The sequence below is a fragment of the Chaetodon auriga genome, chromosome 13, assembly GCF_051107435.1.
Source record: "Chaetodon auriga isolate fChaAug3 chromosome 13, fChaAug3.hap1, whole genome shotgun sequence".
Classification (NCBI taxonomy): domain Eukaryota; kingdom Metazoa; phylum Chordata; class Actinopteri; order Chaetodontiformes; family Chaetodontidae; genus Chaetodon; species Chaetodon auriga.
Window position 1 is genome coordinate 755,001 of NC_135086.1, and position 10,424 is coordinate 765,424.

General features: G+C 50.7%; 1 protein-coding gene across 2 annotated transcripts in view; it reads left to right on the forward strand.

Moving 5' to 3' along the window:
• The window catches only part of LOC143330142 (thrombospondin-type laminin G domain and EAR repeat-containing protein-like), a 24,701-nt gene extending 22,718 nt beyond the window's left edge, over positions 1-1,983 (forward strand). Inside the window, exon 16 of one of the 2 annotated variants that reach the window (XM_076746381.1) lies at positions 1-1,983. This exon is cut by the window's left edge and continues 210 nt beyond it. The gene's annotated coding sequence lies outside the window, so the exon portion shown is untranslated. The other variant, XM_076746382.1, reaches the window with a different exon arrangement.
• Positions 1,984-10,424: the final 8,441 nt, after the last annotated feature.

Here is a 10,424-nt window from a genome sequence, read left to right on the forward strand (position 1 = left end):
CAGAAACCTGTAAAAGGTTTAAAAGGTTCAGTCTTCAGGCTCAGCGAGGTCCGAACTTTAAGACGCCTCAGACCTTCAGAACTGAGCGAAGACTTTGAGCTACGTCCTCTTCAGATTTCTCCATGTCGCACTTTTCTTTAACAGTTTATTTAAAAAGTCAAGTCGTGTTAAGCTCTGCTGATCCGGGCGGCGCCCTCCAGTGGGCAAAGAAAAACTTTTTAATGGGAGGAAATGTTTGATTTAATGAGAGGAAAGACCTCTTCCAGGACCGATACCTGAAGTCATCATTAACAACCACACAAAGTCTAAATCCCACTCAGGTTCACGACCACGAAACCTTCTGAAGGTCGGATTGAATTTATGGGTCAAAGTGAAGTTTTGGATTGAAGTTTGAGGTTTTATCATACAGTAAAAAGTGAAGTTCGTCAAAATGCTTGAAAACTACAAATCCAACATTTAATCTGTACATGAGTTGATTTGTTTGACCAACAGTCCAAATGTCAAACATATGATGATCATTGAAGAGCCAGAAACCTGAGACGTCTGAACGTCGTCAGGGATGTCGACACAAAGGTCGAGCAGCTGAAAACAGACGCTGAAGAGCCGGAGACGGTCTCACCTTCAGCGCTGCAGTGAAACGATGCACCAGACCTCGTCAGGAAAAGGTCACGAGGAGGAATGAAGCCTCCAACGTGACACGGTGACAACATATCAACGAACATCCGTTCAGTTTATCAAATGTCTTCTCGTCCTCAGATGACTGAACTCTTCAGTCACAGCGTCTGAAGCCTGAAGCAGATCTTGACAAACAGACTCTGATCTGTGTCTCTGCTTCCTCTGGACTATGTCTCATCATCACTGGACTGATTTTGATATGATTAAAGCCTGAGACACCACAGCGCTCCACAGCAAACATCATAACTCGTGTTCTTAGCTTGTGACTTTCGGTACTTGCAGGGCTGCTTGGCTATCTTACAGTACCAGGCTAGCTTGTTTGGAATGTGCTAGCAGCAGCCCATAATGTCCAGGTTCTGTTCCAGAGGTCAACCCTCACAATCTCACTGCCATCTGAAACTATGCTAACAGCTAAGAGTTTGAATCATTAGCTGTACGCTGTGTGTCTCGCTTCATATCTTTATTTAGCTCCCATCAGCCCACAGCCTCTCGCAGGCTAAAGTAAACACTTTAGCTTCGCTAACATCATTAAGGTTTCAGCCTCTAATAGCAGCTGCTGTCGAGGAGCTAATTTGTGTCAGAATATAGGAAATAAACTCCAGGAACATGTGTCATGTGTTCAGAAGGTCTGCTGAAAGAAATGCTGAGTGACAGATTGTATGAAGTTACAGAAGCCAGGCAGGAAGTGGACTTCAGCTCTCCATAGCGCACTATGCTAGGTAGCTTGCTAACTTAAGATTGTGAGATCTCAGACTTCTGTTTATGTTGCAGTGACCTCTCGGCGAGGTGCGAGGTGTGTGGACACTGACTCCTGACAGAAACTGAAAGAAACTGGGAAAAAAACGGCAGCGCTAGTTAGCGAGTTAGCTAGCTCAGATGCTAACTGAACACTGTTTGTAGCTTCATCTACTGTCTGTGGAGAGTTTACTATCTGACAGAGGAAGTCAGCTAATTAGCTACGATAGCTTCCTCTGCAGCTCTCCGTCCAATCAAATCTCAGCTCTGTCAGGATGGCTCGCCATTGGTCAACGTTTGTGAGTCAGTTGGTCAGATCCTTTGTCAAATCTCTGTTTTGCTGCGATTCCTCAGAAATGAACAGATTAAAATCTGGTGAGGTCATGTCCTGAGAAAAGTGTAGTTTCAAAATAAGTGTACACTGTATTTTGAAAGTTTCTATGTAAAGCAAAAGTGACTGAATTATTCACACTGTCTTTCTTTTGAGAATTATTTAACGTTTGAAACTAGGATAAATATAATAACTTTAAAATGTAAATAACTGATAAGCTATTATGAGACGTCCTGTAGAAAATATTAATTCAGATGTTCTGAATATATTTAAGCTGAGTATATCGTTTTCACGTGTTTCTGTAAAACCAAAGAAAAGGCTTTTTAATAAATGTTTAGACTCCAGTTAAAGCTGAATATAATCTGAATGTTACCACATGTGGAGCTTTGTGTTGTGACATTTGTTCTGAAATAAATTTATCATAATGTTTCTGTTCAGTAATAAAAAAATAAAAAAAAACAGTAAAGTTCATGAATCAGATGTTTTCAGGAAATGGAGATAAATCACACAGTGGGGGCTGAGTCTGACCTTCAGGTTGGACATGAATGGGTCGGGGCTGAAAGGTGAAGGCCAGCAGCAGGTGAGCCGGGCTGGTGTAAAGACTGAGGGACTCACAGGGGAATGAGGACAGGTGAGCAGGTGGGTTTGGGACAGGTAACTGAGGGGAAGGGCGGCACGGTGGAGCAGCAGGTGGTGCGCATGCAAGAAGGTCGCTGGTTCGATCCCCGGGTCGATTGCATGTTCTTCCTGTGCATGCGTGGGTTCTCTCCGGGCTCTCCGGCTTCCTCCCACAGACCAAAATGGCCTGATTTTACATATGATGAACTTATTACATATGACATTTGTCACAGATTAAAGAGCCTCTGAGTCATCGTGTCCGTCCAATCCGTCAATGACAACAATAAAGTTAGAAACTGTCCTGCAACAAACACTAATAACGTGTGTGTTATTGTTATCTTGTGTTCATGAGATAAAAAGAAAGGACCAGTCTGGACAACGAGTACTTTGAGTACTTTTACTCTTCAGAAGTAGGCTGTATTTCTCAGGTCGCAGTATGTGTACAGTGTGGTGTGGTCATTTGTGCTGAAGTAAAGGATCTGAACTGTCTTGCTTCAGAAACTGTCAGCTGGTACTTTTTGGGATTTCTTGTCTCTTTAACTTTGATATTTGGCGGCTGGAGTGACGTCAGACTAATGTCCCAGCAGCCTTTACTGCTGTCAGTCAGGACTCAGACCTTCATCCCTCCTCACTCCTCTGCGTTTCGTTTCTTGCCACCAGGTGTCGCTGTGGGGACGGTGGAGCGTTGTTTCCGGTCACGTGAGCCGTGTTTCCGGTGTGAGAGGTCAGGCTCCCTGTTTGAATGCACTCACAGCAGCTTGTGTGAGCTGAACGCTGGATTTGTGTTTTCAGGACTGTGAAAGTGTTTTGTGGCTGTTTGTGGGTGAAGCTCACAGGTAAGAGCAGGCAGGTAAGAGCTTCACGTGTCTGTTCACGCGGTGTTTTCCCGCTGTTAGCATGCTAACAAGCTAGCTGCGCCGAGTTCGTTCCTCTGACAACTCTTCTGTCGTCAGTGTCATCCCGGTCCAGAACGCTCTGTAGAACTGGTTGTGGCTGGTCTGGGGCCTGCCGGTGGTGGGTCAGCTGCTGGTGTCGGCAGGTCGGATGTTGTGCTGAGTCAGCGGGCTCACGGCAGGATTAACACCGAACACAAGCTGATTACACACCGGAAGTCCTGCCCGCCGCTCAGCGTGCACACAGGAGGTTTGATCCGTGCTGTTTCTCTTATTTTGTCCACCTGGCCTCTGTTCGTTCACACTCGGATCACAGAGGGAACGAGCCTGCAGGTATACCTGGATTACGTAATTCTTCAGAAGTCCATTAAAATGTACCTGGAGCCGTTGCCATAGCAGCGAGTCGTGCTGAGGTGAAGGGTGACCGCCCATCCCTCCACCAGGACCAGAACAAGGACCGCCTTTCAGCAGAGGAACCAGGATCTGATTTCAGGTGAGAGGATGAACAAACTTCACACGTTCATTTGACAGTGAGTGAGATGAACCGCCTCCATCTTTGTCTGCACGTCAAAAACAGAAACTGGTCCAGGATCACTTTGAGGCCCAGAAGAGGTCTGACGTCAGATAACTGAGAGGAACAGTCAGCTGACCACAGAGCAGCTGCCTCACTCAAAGTTCCACCTGTCTCAGGTGAGCTGAAGGCGTGTGTCCTGCCAGTCAGGGGGCGTTTAGGCGCACGCTGCTCAGTAGGTCATTTATGTTTTGGCAGCACACACAGCGACACGTGATGATGATGAACAGAAACAAGCAAAACGTCATGATGACTCATGTGACACGAACACGCTCACTGAGTGAAATGAGTCTGAGGAAACGCAGCCAATCAGACGTCTGCTGTCACTCTCTGTGTCCAGAACGAGCCTCAGCATGGACTCACAGCTGCTGATTGGGTGGCAGCAGGAGAAGGTGGAACTTGAACAGGAAGTGTGTCGTCTGCAGGAGGAGCTGGCAGAGAGTCGAGCAGAGAGAGAGGAGCTGGAGTCCAGGAGCAGAGCTCTCAGTGACAGGGTGAGGAGGAGGAGGAGGAGGAGGAGGTTATGTGATTATCAGGGTAAATCAAACTTTACATGTCTCTCTCTCTCTCTCTCTCTCTCTCTCTCTCTCTCTCTCTCTCTCTCTCTCTCTCTCTCCAGCTGTGCCAGTCAGTGTCTCCCTCGCTCGCCTTCTCTCTACGGTTGGAGAACGAGCAGAGGGAGTGGAGGAGGAAGGTGAGGGAGGGGAGAGAGAGAGAGGCCAGACAGGCTCTGCTCATCCACCGCCTGCAGAGCAAGGTGAGAGCGTGTGTGTGCGTGTGTGTGTGTGCGTGTGTGTGTGCGTGCGTGTGTGTGTGTGCGTGTGTGTGTGTGTGTGTGTGCGCGCGTGCATGTGTGTGTGTGCGCGTGCATGTGTGTGTGTGCGTGTGTGTGCGCGTGCGTGTGTGTGTGCGTGTGCGTGTGTGTGTGCGTGTGTGTGTGTGCGCGTGCATGTGTGTGTGTGCGTGCGTGTGTGTGCGTGTGTGTGTGCGTGCGTGCGTGCGTGCGTGTGCGTGCGTGTGTGTGTGTTGCTGCCAGTGGAGTCCAGTAAAGATGAGTAATAACAGTAGTATTAGTGTAGTCATCAGTACCAGCAGCAGTAGCATCAGGAGCTGTAGTATTTAAAGTACTGATACTCTTCTTTCTTCAGTTGCAGTACTTGACAATAGTATTTAAAGTACTGATACTCTTCTCCCTTCAGTTGCAGTACTTGGTAGTAGTATTTAAAGTACTGATACTCTTCTCCCTTCAGTTGCAGTACTTGGCAGTAGTATTTAAAGTACTGATACTCTTCTCCCTTCAGTTGCAGTACTTGGCAGTAGTATTTCAGACAGTTGTAGTACTGACAGGACTTGTGTCTGCAGGTGTTGGAGTACAGAGATCGATGTCACCATCTGAGTCTTCAGCTGCAGGACGAACACACGCAGCTGCTCAACACCGAGGTCAGACTCCACTACTGCTACTCCTACTACAAGTAGTACTACTAGTACTACTAGTACTACTTTGAGTACTACTGCAGTACTGCTATAGTTCAGTCAGAAACATGTTAACATGGACACTGAAGCTGTCTATCTGAGAAGAACTCAGTGCAGTACCAACTGCGGTACTGCACTGTTACTGCAGTACTCTAGATGTTTAAGCACTGTATTCTTTTGTGTTGTGTGTGTGTGTGTGTGTGTGTGTGTGTGTGTGTGTTTGTTTTGTAGCGAAGGGTCAGAGATGAACACACTGACTCACTGGAGAGCGCCCTCATCAGGCTGGAGGAGGAACAGCAGAGGTGCGTGCGTGCTGTGCGTGTGTGTCTCACCTGTGTGTGTGTGTGTGTGTGTGTGTGTGTGTCTCACCTGTGCCTGTGTGTGTGTGTGTCTCACCTGTGCCTGTGTGTGTGTGTGTGTGTGTGTGTGTGTGTGTGTGTGTGTGTGTCTGTCTCACCTGTGCGTGTGTGTCTGTCTTCAGGTCAGTCAGTCTGGCTGACACAAACGCTCTTCTCCGGGAGCAGCTCAGCCAATCAGAGCAGGCCAACCAGGCGCTGAGGGAGGACCTCCAGAAGGTGACATGTGATTGGACAAGAGCTGTGCAGGAGGCGGAGCAGAGAGAGGATGATTGGCAGAGAGAGAGGGAGGTCTGCAGTTTGGTTTCATTCCTCCTTTGATTTTAAGGTGGAATTTCTGACCAAACCACCTTTAGACTGAGTGTGTGTGTGTGTGTGTGTGTGTGTGTGTGTGTGTGTGTGTGTGTGTGTCCAGTGTCGATTAGGTCATGTGGGTCAGCAGCAGGCTCGGTTGTTGTCGGTTTGGAGGTCTGTGGTCGCTCTGAGACAACACTGCTACACCGTTAAGACCGCCGCCGACAGGTACGTGTGTGTGTGTGTGTGTGTGTGTGTGTGTGTGTGAGATGATGATGATGATGATGATGATGATGATGATGATCAGTAATCACCTGGCAGCTTTAAACTCGCTGCTCTGTGACTTCATGGGTGCATTGATCAGCTGTCTCTCTCTGCAGGGATCTGTGGCAGCTGAGGGCCGAGTTTTCTCGTCTCTCCTCCTGTCTCCTCTCCAGCTGTGACTCCGTCTCCACCTCCCTGAGGCTCAACACTCCTCCCATCAAACCCTTCTCCCCCGCACCTCACCCTCTTCTCCCTTCTGTCCACCCTCCCCCTTCCTCCTCTCCTCCCTTGTCCTCCACCCTGGTCCTCCCTCCTCTGGACTCCTCATCATCTGTTCCTCCTCTTGTCTCCTCCCTTACCCTGGGAACCTTGACCTTAGGAGAGCTGGAGCACAACAGGGAGGAGGACGCTGAGGAGGAGAAGCAGGAGAGGTGGGAGGAGAAGGAGCAGGAGCTTTCAGAGTTGAAGCTTCTTCATGAGAAAAATGTTTTACAGCTGAATGAACGGTAAAACCTTCGTCTTCTTCTTCTTCTTCTTCTTTCATCACCTTCATACTTTTCGTTTAGCAACCGAGCTAGCTAGCATGCTAACTAGTAGTTAGCTGACTGGTTGCCATAGCTACAGTGTATACATTTAGATACTGCATTGATCCATATGATAATTCTACCTCTCTCTGCCCCCCCTCTCTTTCTTTCTCTCCTCTCCTCCCTCTCCCTCCTCTCTCTCTCCTCTCCTCTTTCCCTTCTCTTTCTCCTCTCCTCTCCCTCTCCTCTCTCCCACTCTCCCCTCTCCCCTCCTCTCTTTCTCCCCCCTCTCTCTCCTCTCCCTCTCTGCCCCTCTCTCTCCCTCTCCCTCTCTCTCCTCTCCTCTCTCTCCCTCTCTCTCCTCTCCTCTCTCTCCCTCTCTCTCTCTCTCCTCTCTCTCCCTCCTCTCTCTCCTCTCTCTCCCCTCCCTCTCTCTCCTCTCCCTCTCTCTCCTCTCTCTCCTCCTCTCTCTCCCTCTCTCCCCTCTCCCCTCCTCTCTTTCTCCCCCCTCTCTCTCCTCTCCCTCCTCGCCCCTCTCCCTCTCCTCTCCTCTCCTCTCTCTCCTCTCTCTCCCTCTCTCTCCTCTCCTCTCTCTCCCTCTCTCCTCTCCTCTCTCTCCCTCCCTCTCTCTCCTCTCCCTCTCCCTCCTCTCTCTCCTCCTCTCTCTCCCTCCTCTCTCCTCTCCCTCTCTCTCCTCTCCTCCCTCTCCCTCTCTCTTCTCTCCTCTCTCTCCCTCCCTCTCTCTCCTCTCCCTCTCCCTCCTCTCTCTCCCTCTCTCTCCTCTCCTCTCTCTCCCTCTCTCTTCTCTTCTCTCTCCCCCTCCCTCTCTCTCCTCTCTCTCTCCTCCTCTCTCTCCCTCTCTCTCCTCTCCTCTCTCTCCTCCCCTCTCTCTCCCTCTCTCTCCTCTCCTCCCTCTCCCTCTCTCTTCTCTCCTCTCTCTCCTCCCTCTCTCCTCTCCCTCTCCCTCCTCTCTCTCCCCCTCCCTCTCCCTCTCTCTCCTCTCCTCTCCTCTCTCTCCCTCTCTCTCCTCCCCCTCCCTCTCTCTCCTCTCCTCTCTCTCCCTCTCTCTCCCTCTCTCTCCTCCTCTCTCTCCCTCCTCTCTCCTCTCCTCTCTCTCCCTCTCTCTCCTCCCCTCTCTCTCCCTCTCTCTTCTCTCCTCTCTCTCCCCCTCCCTCTCTCTCCTCTCCTCTCTCTCCCTCTCTCTCCCTCTCTCTCCTCCTCTCTCTCCCTCTCTCTCCTCTCCTCTCTCTCCCTCTCTCTTCTCTCCTCTCTCTCCCTCTCTCTCCTCTCCTCTCTCTCCTCTCTCCTCTCCTCTCTCTCCTCCTCTCTCTCCCTCTCTCTCCTCTCCTCTCTCTCCCTCTCTCTTCTCTCCTCTCTCTCCCTCTCTCTCCTCTCCCTCTCTCTCCCTCTCTCTCCTCTCCTCTCTCTCCCTCTCTCTCCTCCCCCTCCCTCTCTCTCCTCTCTCTCCCTCTCTCTCCTCTCCTCTCTCTCCCTCTCTCTCCTCCCCCTCCCTCTCTCTCCTCTCCTCTCTCTCCCTCTCTCTCCTCCCCCTCCCTCTCTCTCCTCTCCTCTCTCTCCCTCTCTCTCCCTCTCTCTCCTCCTCTCTCTCCCTCCTCTCTCCTCTCCTCTCTCTCCCTCTCTCTCCTCCCCTCTCTCTCCCTCTCTCTTCTCTCCTCTCTCTCCCCCTCCCTCTCTCTCCCTCTCTCTCCCTCTCTCTCCTCTCCTCTCTCTCCCTCTCTCTTCTCTCCTCTCTCTCCCTCTCTCTCCTCTCCTCTCTCTCCCTCTCTCTCCTCTCCTCTCTCTCTCTCTCAGGATTGTGGCGCTCACTTGCTCTCTGCAGGCTGAGGAGAGTCAGAGGGAGGAGAGAGAGAGGGAGGTAGAGAGACTCAGAGAGACAGAGAGACGCCTGCAGTCCGTCAGTCAGGCTGTCGTCAAACTGGTGAGTGTTGAACATGAAGTTAGAGCCACAGAGAGGTCAGAGGTCAGAGGTCAGAGTGTGTTTGTCTTCAGTCCAGAGTCCTGAACAGCAGCACCAGGTCCCCGTGCGTCTCCTCAGACAGCATCCTCAGTCTGGATCTGTCCTCCCTGCTGTCTGTCCTGTCTCACACTGAGAGTGCTATGCAGTGGAGACACGAGGAGCTGCAGGTCAGTCACACACACACACACACACACACACACCTCAGGAACACTTTCTACTGCAGCTCAGAGGGCACAGAGATGTTGATGTGTGTGTGTGTGTGTGTGTGTGTGTGTGTGTGTGTGTGTGTCTGTCTGTCAGGGGGCGGAGCTATCTATGCGGCGGCTCAGTGAGGAGACGTCAGCTCTGCAGCTGCGACTGAAACAGCTGGAGGACGACAACCAGCAGCTGCACACACACATGCAACACACACAGCTGGAGCTCACACACACTCTGGACACACTGAGCAGGTACACACACACACACACACACACACACACACACACACACACACACACACACACACCACCTTAACTGAAAGGCATTTAATTTCGTGTTCGTATTAAACTTTAAATGAAGTTTTGAACTTTATTGACAAAGTACTGCAGACATGAAGCAGCAGATTAAAAGTTTTAAAGGTGAAGATAAACAAACAAACAAACAAACAAACAAACAAACAAACAAACAGGATTCAAAGGTTCAGCTCATCAACAGGAAACAGTTTCTCCACACGCTTCACATGTCTCCAGCTGTGAATGTGTGTGTGTGTGTGTGTGTGTGTGTGTGTGTGTGTGTGTGTGTGTGTGTGTGTGTGTGTGGGTGTGTGTGTCTCAGGGAGCGGGAGACGTCGTCTTCGCTGCGGCTGCAGGTGGAGGAGGTACAGAGGAGGGAGGAGGAGGTGAGGAGAGAGACGGACGGGCTGAGGAGGGAGAGGGACAGACTGGAGGAGAGGAGCAGACAGCTGGAGGCAGAGACACACAGACGGTATGTCTTCAGCGTCTCGCGTCGTCTCACTTTTCTCTCGTTAACTGATGATGCCACAGCTGAGAAACCAATCAGCTTCTGAACTTGATGGATAATTGAGTTCACATTGATCCTGCTGGATCAATTCAATTAATTACCATACGTCAAATACTTTCACCCGAGTACTGAGCTCGAGTGCAGTTTCCTCTTCTTTGGTGTGATGACAGAGTTGACGCCTCTCTCTCAGCTCCAGTCCGTCTTCAGGAAAGAAGGACGTTTCCTGGACCGGATGTGGACAGATGTCCAAACCTGATCCATGACACGTTGAACTGCTTTGTTTCAGAGTGGAGACTGAACTGTTGGAGAACGTCCAGCTGACGGAGAGAGAAGCTCTGCACCGCGTGGAGCTCCACACCCTGAAGGTGACGCTCAGGCTCTTCACTGCTGCTCACAGCAGGAACTTCACTCTTCCTCTTCTTCTTCTTCCTCTTCTTCCTGTCACATTCGTCACTGGTTCTCTCTCTGGCCGTCTCTCTGACCGCTGTCCTCCTGTCTTCCTGCAGGCGTCGTTGGAGAGGCAGCAGTTGGACAGACAGAGAGCAGAAGAAGAGGCTGCAGACGCCAGAGACGCCCTGCAGAAGGTTTGTAACGGCCGACATGAACGCCATTACGTTTAAAGTCAGCGTGAGCTGCAGAGTCAGAGTCCCCCCCCCTTTGTCTCCCCCTTCAGTCCAGAGAGTGTGTGTTGCGTCTCTCGTCCTCTGAGTGTG